At 43.2% G+C, this 8,164-nt stretch overlaps 1 pseudogene; it reads left to right on the forward strand.

Moving 5' to 3' along the window:
- Positions 1-1,898: 1,898 nt before the first annotated feature.
- LOC145889013 (uncharacterized) lies at positions 1,899-5,977 on the forward strand (annotated as a pseudogene).
- The last annotated feature ends 2,187 nt before the right edge of the window (positions 5,978-8,164 follow it).

Here is an 8,164-nt window from a genome sequence, read left to right on the forward strand (position 1 = left end):
CATGCAATTGTACCTTCAGATTTGTACGAATTTGGATAAACCGAGCTCTACTATACAGATGGTCATTTTGAGTGGGAAATATGTTATGGAGGTGCTCCAAGTCTTCCGCGTATTGTTCTCCACCCCCTTAAACTTTCCATCGCTTTAAAACGCAATAACACAGCTGACGTAACATCCAAGGTGTTTTTGATCTCCATGTTTTTCTTTTTAGTTTTCATGCTGACGTTCTATCGTAAATAGTTGAACGAATTTAAAGACCAGCATTTTTAGTATGAGCAGCATTACAACTGAAAAGCTTTTTGCATCACACCGGGATATTAACCCTGGTTATCGTGGGCACAAATCAGGAACAGTTTGTCATCTTGATGTGGGGCCGAATGCCAACTATCATCAAAGAGTAAGAATGCGTATTTTTAGGTCTAGGTCGATGTGAACTCATCCAAAAACGCAGTTTCATCTTCGATAACTGCTTGCTTTGTAATGTATATAGGCGTAGTGTTATAGCGACACCTTGCGATCATTAGTTCCTTCCTGCAACCTTTGGTAACAGTGAAGGAGGTGTAGCTGCACGAACCAGTTAACCTTGTAACGAAATCCCTCATTGTATCGAACTAGCAATATTTTTTTTATCCGGATTGTAACTGAGTTGGATTGCAGTATTCAAGCTTATAACAAGGAATATATTTTACTCAGGGTATAAAGAAGAGGGGGAGGTTGCTCATCGTTTGAGTTGAAAACACAAGAAATGTTTAAATATTGTTTCCATTACAATATAGCGTGCTTTTATGTCGTCTGCCGATCCATAATTTACAAACTCACTTCACAACGGCCTTTCTTTGTCCAATACATGGTCGTCACCTTTACATTGGTCAGCAACAAAATGCACTTTATTCGTCATTGTGGTATGATTTCTTGTTGTAGGTGAGGACTAGTCGTGAAAAGATTATCCGTTTTAATCTGGTACGTCCACAAATTACTTGAAATATTTCAGAAATTTTCCCGTCAACATTAAACTTGAAATTGATATTCCTTAATTATAAAACAAAACTATTATGGTAGACGTCAATGCTCATGTAACACTGCTGCAACGACATCTATTTAACAATAAAATGTTTTTGCTTTATGAAATCCACCTAACCAGCAACGCTTCTTTCGCGTGACACAAGTTAACCTTTAATTTCAATTTCAAATGTTACTAGAACAACTTTGTGTCCACGCTTCTGGATAAAAAAAACATGTTTCGCTTTTTATTAAAGCATCTTCAGTTCTACAAACAAAATAAACATAAAAGAGATAGTGAAATGCTAAAATGATGAAACGTGGAACTGAAGATGATTTAATAAAAAGCAAAACATGTTTTCTAAAACCAGAAGCGTGGATACAAAGTCGTTGTAGCAACATTGAAAAAAATTACATCTATTTAAATGTTTAACGTTGACCACAGACATTGGAAAGAAATACATGGCAATAAAGTGTGCTCAAGTTGCTGGGTTTAAATTGAATTAAAAAATGATGCCTGCACAGACAGGCGAATTGTATATGTCGTATAAACTTGAAACAGACAGTCGACTTAGGATTATTTATCATATTTTGTACTAATCCTGTCACAAATTACGTGGTTACACATCAAGTTACGGTGTATTGTGACGTCATAGTTGATTGTGATGTCTGAAGTACTGTACAGTGGTAACGGAATTATTATTAAAAAAAGTGAGCAGACTGTCAACAGCTTATTCTGCAGCAGTAAAGCCAGTTTCAAAACACGCCAATTAAACTAACCCGACAGCGTCGCCCAAGAAAAACAGTCTAGGGCCAGACGCGACATCTGGGGGCTCGTCCGGAAACACTTATTTTTTTGGCGTTAGTTTATCGAACTGAAGTCTTTGTGCAAATACAAAATGGACAGGCTGGCGGAGTTGGGAAAGCAAATGGGGCTTACTGGAGAGACGTTAATCAAGTTTGTCAACGAACAGCAAGCGCTTGAGCGTGAAGAACGACGTCTGGCGCGTGAAGTAGAACAACGTCGAATAGAGGCTGAACTGGAATTAAAACGACTTGAATTGCAACTTGCCCAAACCAGAAACGGTGGTCTGGACGTTGCTGCAAGTCGGACGAAAACACCAAAGTTGCCTTCGTTTGTTGATGGAAAAGACGAGCTCGATAGTTATTTATTGCGCTTTGAACGGTTTGCGGCTAACAGCAAGTGGGACAAATCAGAGTGGGCGACTTCGCTGAGTGCGTTGCTAACCGGAAGGGCGTTGGAGGTATACTCGAGATTGTCCGATCAAGACGCCGTGGATTACGATCAACTCAAACGGGCACTTTTGCTTCGTTACGATCTAACGGAGGAGGGTTATCGGGTCAAGTTTCGCGAGTCAAAACCGGAGTCTGGAGAAAGCCCTGTACAGTTCGTCGTTCGTCTTGGTGGCTACCTTGACAAGTGGGTGAAAAGTTCAAACCACACAACTGAATGGGAAAGTGCCAGGCAGTTGTTTATCAAAGAACAGTTCCTTAAAGCTTGTTCCAAGGAAACAGCGACTTACCTTAAAGAGCAGGCGCCTAAGTCCCTGGATGAATTAACGGCCTTAGCAGAGCACTTTTTGTCTGCACATGGAAAAGAAATGTCCAATGATGGCAAAAACTTCATGCGAGAGGGCGATCGAGACATGCGTGATTTCTGCACGCATTGCAAACGCCAAGGTCACAAGGTAAAGGACTGTCCGCGTAAGCAAGTTGATAGCAGAACGCCTAGGCGGTGTTTCATATGTGACAAGACAGGTCACTTTGCTAAGAACTGTACGTCGCGGCCAACAAATGTTTCAGGGTCTTTGGTTATGGAGGCGAAAGCAGCGTCTCTGCCAATCACAAAAGGTTTTGTGGGAAAGCACCCTGTTATGGTTTGCGTGACACTGGATGCACTGGTGTGCTGGTAAATAAAAGGTTTGTCGACCCCAAGGATATCGTCGAAAGGCAAGGATCTGTTACGCTTGCTGATGGACAAGTGGTGCAAACCGAAGTAGCGAAAATATTTATTGATACGCCGTATTACACGGGAACTGTAGAGGCGTTGTGCTTGCCCAGGGCGCCGAATGATTTGTGTCTTGGAAATATCGAGGGTGTACGGAATGCAGATAATCCTAACCAATTCTGGTGCGAAGCAAATGCTGCTACAACTCGATCAGGAGGCAAAAAGAAGGCATTGGTTCCGTTGGTTGTTGCTGATGATAGCAAATGGTCTGTTTGTGATAGACAAGCATTTCTAAAAGCTCAAAAGAAGGAAACTTCGCTTGCCAAGCTGTGGGACAGTACGGAGGAACTGGTGCGAGGTGACCGGGTGACTAAGTTTAAAGTCAAAGAAGGCCTTCTTCATAGAATGTACAAGCATCCGAAAGTTAACAACGGTGAGTGGCTAAAGCAGCTTGTTGTACCTACGACACTAAGGGAAAGAGTAATGGCAGTTGCCCATGACTCCATTATGGGAGGTCACATGGGAATAAAGAAAACGTATGATAAGATCACTACTAACTTTTATTGGCCTGGAATTGCCGGTGACGTAAGGAGGTATTGTAAGTCATGTGACATTTGTCAGAGAACTGTAAGCAAGGGGAGTGCCATTAAAGCACCCCTTCAAGCGACGCCATTGATAGACACGCCCTTCAGGAGAGTCGCGGTGGATATTATTGGTCCAATTCACCCAGTAAGCGACGATGGACATCGATACATACTCACGTTAGTGGATTATGCGACCAGATATCCCGAAGCCGTAGCGTTGAAATCAATTACAACGGAGTCCGTCGCCGAAGCACTTGTAGACATGTATAGTCGTCTTGGCATACCTGATGAGGTTCTTAGCGACCTCGGTACACAGTTTGTATCTGAGTGCATGAAAGAGGTGGAACGACTCCTTATGGTCAAACACTTGGCTACGACCCCATACCACCCAATGTGTAATGGTCTGGTTGAAAAATTCAATGGTACCTTGAAACGGATGTTGAAAAGGCTTTGTTGTGATCAGCCAAAACAGTGGAACCGTTACATTAATCCACTGCTTTTCGCCTACCGCGAAGTACCACAGGAGGCGACGGGGTTTTCCCCATTCGAGTTACTCTATGGAAGAACGGTTCGGGGTCCAATGGCAATCATGAGGGAGATATGGACAAACCCCGACACGCCGGCCGATATTAAGTCGAGCTACCAGTGCGTGGTCGACTTAAGGAATCGGATCGCAAACACCTTGCAGTTAGCCAAAGAAGAACTGTCAAAATCACACAGTCGGTACAAACAGTACTTTGACAGGAAAACCAAACCGCGGAGATTTAAAGAAGGCAATAAAGTTCTTCTATTGCTCCCAACCGACCACAACAAACTGTTAATGCACTGGAAAGGTCCATTTACCGTTCTCGAAAGATTTGGTACCAACGACTACGTGCTTGACATTAATGGAAAGACAAAGAAGTTCCACATAAATTTGTTAAAACAGTACATACAGAGACATGTCTCGGGTAAGGAAGGCCCAGCTGAGGAAGAAAGGTGCGGACAGGATTCCCATTCGTGTGCGACCGCTCTCGTTGCAAGTGGTTCGGACCAGGTGACCTATGGAGAACAACTTGACGAGGCGCAATGCAAGCAAGCGGAACAACTCGTCCGACAGAACGGATCTGTGTTTAGCGACAATCCAGGAAGTGTGGAGTTCATTGAGCATCGAATTGAGTTGACTGACGACCATACTGTGCGCTCTAAGGCTTATCCCGTGCCTTACCACATGCGACAGGAGCTCGAAAAGGACATTGAGGAAATGATGCGACTGGGCATAATACAGCGTTCGCGTTCCGCTTATGCTTCGCCGGTGGTCATCGTGAAGAAAAGGGATGGGACCAACAGAATTTGTATCGATTATCGCAAGTTAAACAAGCTGTCGATATTCGATCCAGAGCCGATGCCCACGGCGGAAGAGATTTTTCAGAAGCTTTCTAGAAGTAAATATTTTACGAAGATTGACCTCTCCAAAGGATACTGGCAGGTGCCAGTAGCAGCCGAAGACGTCCCCAAAACGGCGTTTGTCACCAGCGGAGGTACGTACGAGTTTCTTAAAATGCCGTTCGGTATGGTAAACTCGGGGGCAACGTTCATGAGAGCAATGCGGATGTTGCTTCGGGGCCTTGACCACGTTGATTGTTACATCGATGATATACTGCTACACACGGAAACGTGGGAGGATCACCTTGTCTCACTAAAAGCACTTTTCGGCCGCTTAAAACAAAAAGGTGTCACCATTAAGCCGTCAAAGTGTGTAGTGGGGACTCATACTGTCGAGTTCTTGGGGCACAGTGTGTGTGATGGCAGTCTTGGATTAAGCGACCGAAATGTCGAGAAAATCAAAGGAGCGAAACGGCCGGGGACGAAGAAGGAAGTTCGCTCATTTATTGGTCTTACAGGTTACTACAGAGATTTTATCCCCAACTACGCGGCTATTGCGTCACCGTTAACGGACTTAACGAAGAAAGGACAGCCGAACGCAGTTGTTTGGGGTGATGCACAGGAACGTGCGTCTGGAACCTTAAAGTGCATGTTGACAAGTCAGCCGATATTGCGCTTGCCTGATGTTCACAGGGAGTTTGTTCTGCGAACCGATGCGTCCCAAACCGGAATAGGATGTGTTCTACTGCAACAGCATGAGGGAAGACTCTACCCCGTGAGCTACGCAAGTAGGAAGTTGTCTCCCGCGGAGGCGGCATATTCGACTATTGAGAAGGAGTGCCTTGCAATCATATGGGCAGTTAAAAGGTACAGGATTTACCTTTACGGTTGCGAGTTTGTGTTGCAAACGGATCACCATTCCCTGAAGTATCTATCCTCAGCAAAATATGACAATGACCGTGTGATGCGCTGGGCGATGTATTTGCAGAGTTATCGCATTCGCTTTGAGTATATTAAGGGTTCGGAGAATGTTGGTGCCGATTTTCTTAGTAGGTCGTAACAACAACGTTGGTAAAAGTTGTACGGCTTTTGTACATAAATCGCTGTGTGGTGTTTCTTTGTGTTTCGTAATTTGTTTTGTGTTAGTTCTCGAAAAACGATGTTTTCTCTTAAATAGGGGGTGATGTCACAAATTACGTGGTTACACATCAAGTTACGGTGTATTGTGACGTCATAGTTGATTGTGATGTGTGAAGTACTGTACAGTGGTAACGGAATTATTATTAAAAAAAGTGAGCAGACTGTCAACAGCTTATTCTGCAGCAGTAAAGCCAGTTTCAAAACACGCCAATTAAACTAACCCGACAGCGTCGCCCAAGAAAAACAGTCTAGGGTCAGACGCGACAAATCCGTTGCTGAGTCTCCGTTAGACATAGGGACTATACAGGCGATTCGAAGAAATCAAACTCTCATTTCTCGAAACATTTGCCGTTGATATCAGAGATGGCCTAGGGTCGTTAGCTTAAAACCTCAACGGGGATCTTAAAAAAATGTTGATCCTGATTGGTTGCAATGCCTGCGATGCAAATAAACCTTTGTGGAAATATACAAACGGTTGTGCTGTTAATTACTTCTTTGTCATATTTGTTGGTTCAAAGAGTTCATAAACAGAAAATGGGTGGCATAGAAATGCGTAGAGGCAACGTAACGTTAGAGCAAATCTTTGTTAGTTTACATGTCGTTTCCTCAAGGTCTGCCCTTTTTCTCGTGATAAGAAACTCCTTGGAGGCAAAACCATATTTTAACATTATTTCTTTTCTTCGCTGCAGTGTTTCAAGATTCATACAATTTTGTTCGGGTATGTATTTTGAAATCTCTCATTGCTTTTACAACTATTTTGCAAAACATTTTGTTAGAACAGGCGGTTTTTAGTCTTCAAAAATTTAGCCTTCAAAGGCTGCACCTATGTGATACACCATGTTAAATTTTAAGCGCTAAAAGTCATATCCTCTCATATAGAAACTTTATATTCCTCCCCTAATTGTACAGGATAACTTCCACCTTCCCAACTGGGATTTTATTAACGGTTTTATTCACATACGTTTGCTGTAATTGCGTAAAATTATAAACTTATTGCAGTTACGAAAAATCAAGTACAGCGAAAGAATCAGCGAAATTTCGATTAACAATGCAGAGCACGGTTTTAATAACCGCAAGAATTTAAATACCAAAGCATGGAGATAAAAGGGTTGGACGGAATTATCGCGCAATGGTTCAATGTACGAACTCGACATGGGGATCTTGTTTTGGTAAAGCTGTATTACTTTGGTCAAAAAAATCCAAACATTTGCAACGGAATGTTGACTGGGAAGTTCAATATTTGCAGGGAATAAAGAACCAAGGGTGATATTGTTTGAAATACGAACACTGCGGTGAAATATTGAACACTTGCACTTGTGCCAATAACAAGGTTTCGCATATTTACAAATTACGAGAGAATATTTGCAATTTAAAGTTCATCGAACATGCCCTTATGCTGTTCATGCCCTACTACACGGTAGGATCGTCGGGCGGATGACGTCATCCATGACGCAATAGATGAGAAAGACGACGAATCCTTGCATCCCGTTCACTAAGCTGTGAATGTACATGAAAACCTCGTTCGAGATTTCGTTTCCGATTCCTGAAACACAGCAAGGATTTTATAGCACTAATATAGATACACTGGGAACTTCGAAACTCACCAGTGAAGAATGCCAAGCTCCAGGTTCCACCGAGCAGCAAGAAGAGGAAAATGAACGTTTTTCCAGCTCTCTTTGCATCTTCCTGATCAGGGTCATCTCCTCTGTTCCGCATCCTTCGGGAGGTGAAGTTCACGTACGATGTCTTTACGATGATGAGGAGGTTGATAAGAAGGACGAGAGCAAGAGGAGTGATGACGGAAGTGTAGAAAACCGGAGTGTTGGGAGCCAACCAGCTGTCGTACTTGGGAATTGGTGAAGTGTTGTTTTGATATTGGTGGCACGCCTCGTAATAAGGCTGTGGTTTCATGTAGACGCCGAAGTGGAATCCCACGGGTGCGGATATTCCCACAATTAAGACGGGAAGAAGCCATCCGAAGATCATAAAGTACTTGAGTCGATGTTTTGCATCCTGGGCTTGGAAGTCGATTGGATTGGAGGTAGCCATGAAGAGTCGTATTCCCTCGATCAGAAACCACATTCCTAATGAACACCAGCACATTGAT

The sequence above is a fragment of the Ascidia mentula genome, chromosome 2 (assembly GCF_947561715.1).
Source record: "Ascidia mentula chromosome 2, kaAscMent1.1, whole genome shotgun sequence".
Lineage (NCBI taxonomy): Eukaryota > Metazoa > Chordata > Ascidiacea > Phlebobranchia > Ascidiidae > Ascidia > Ascidia mentula.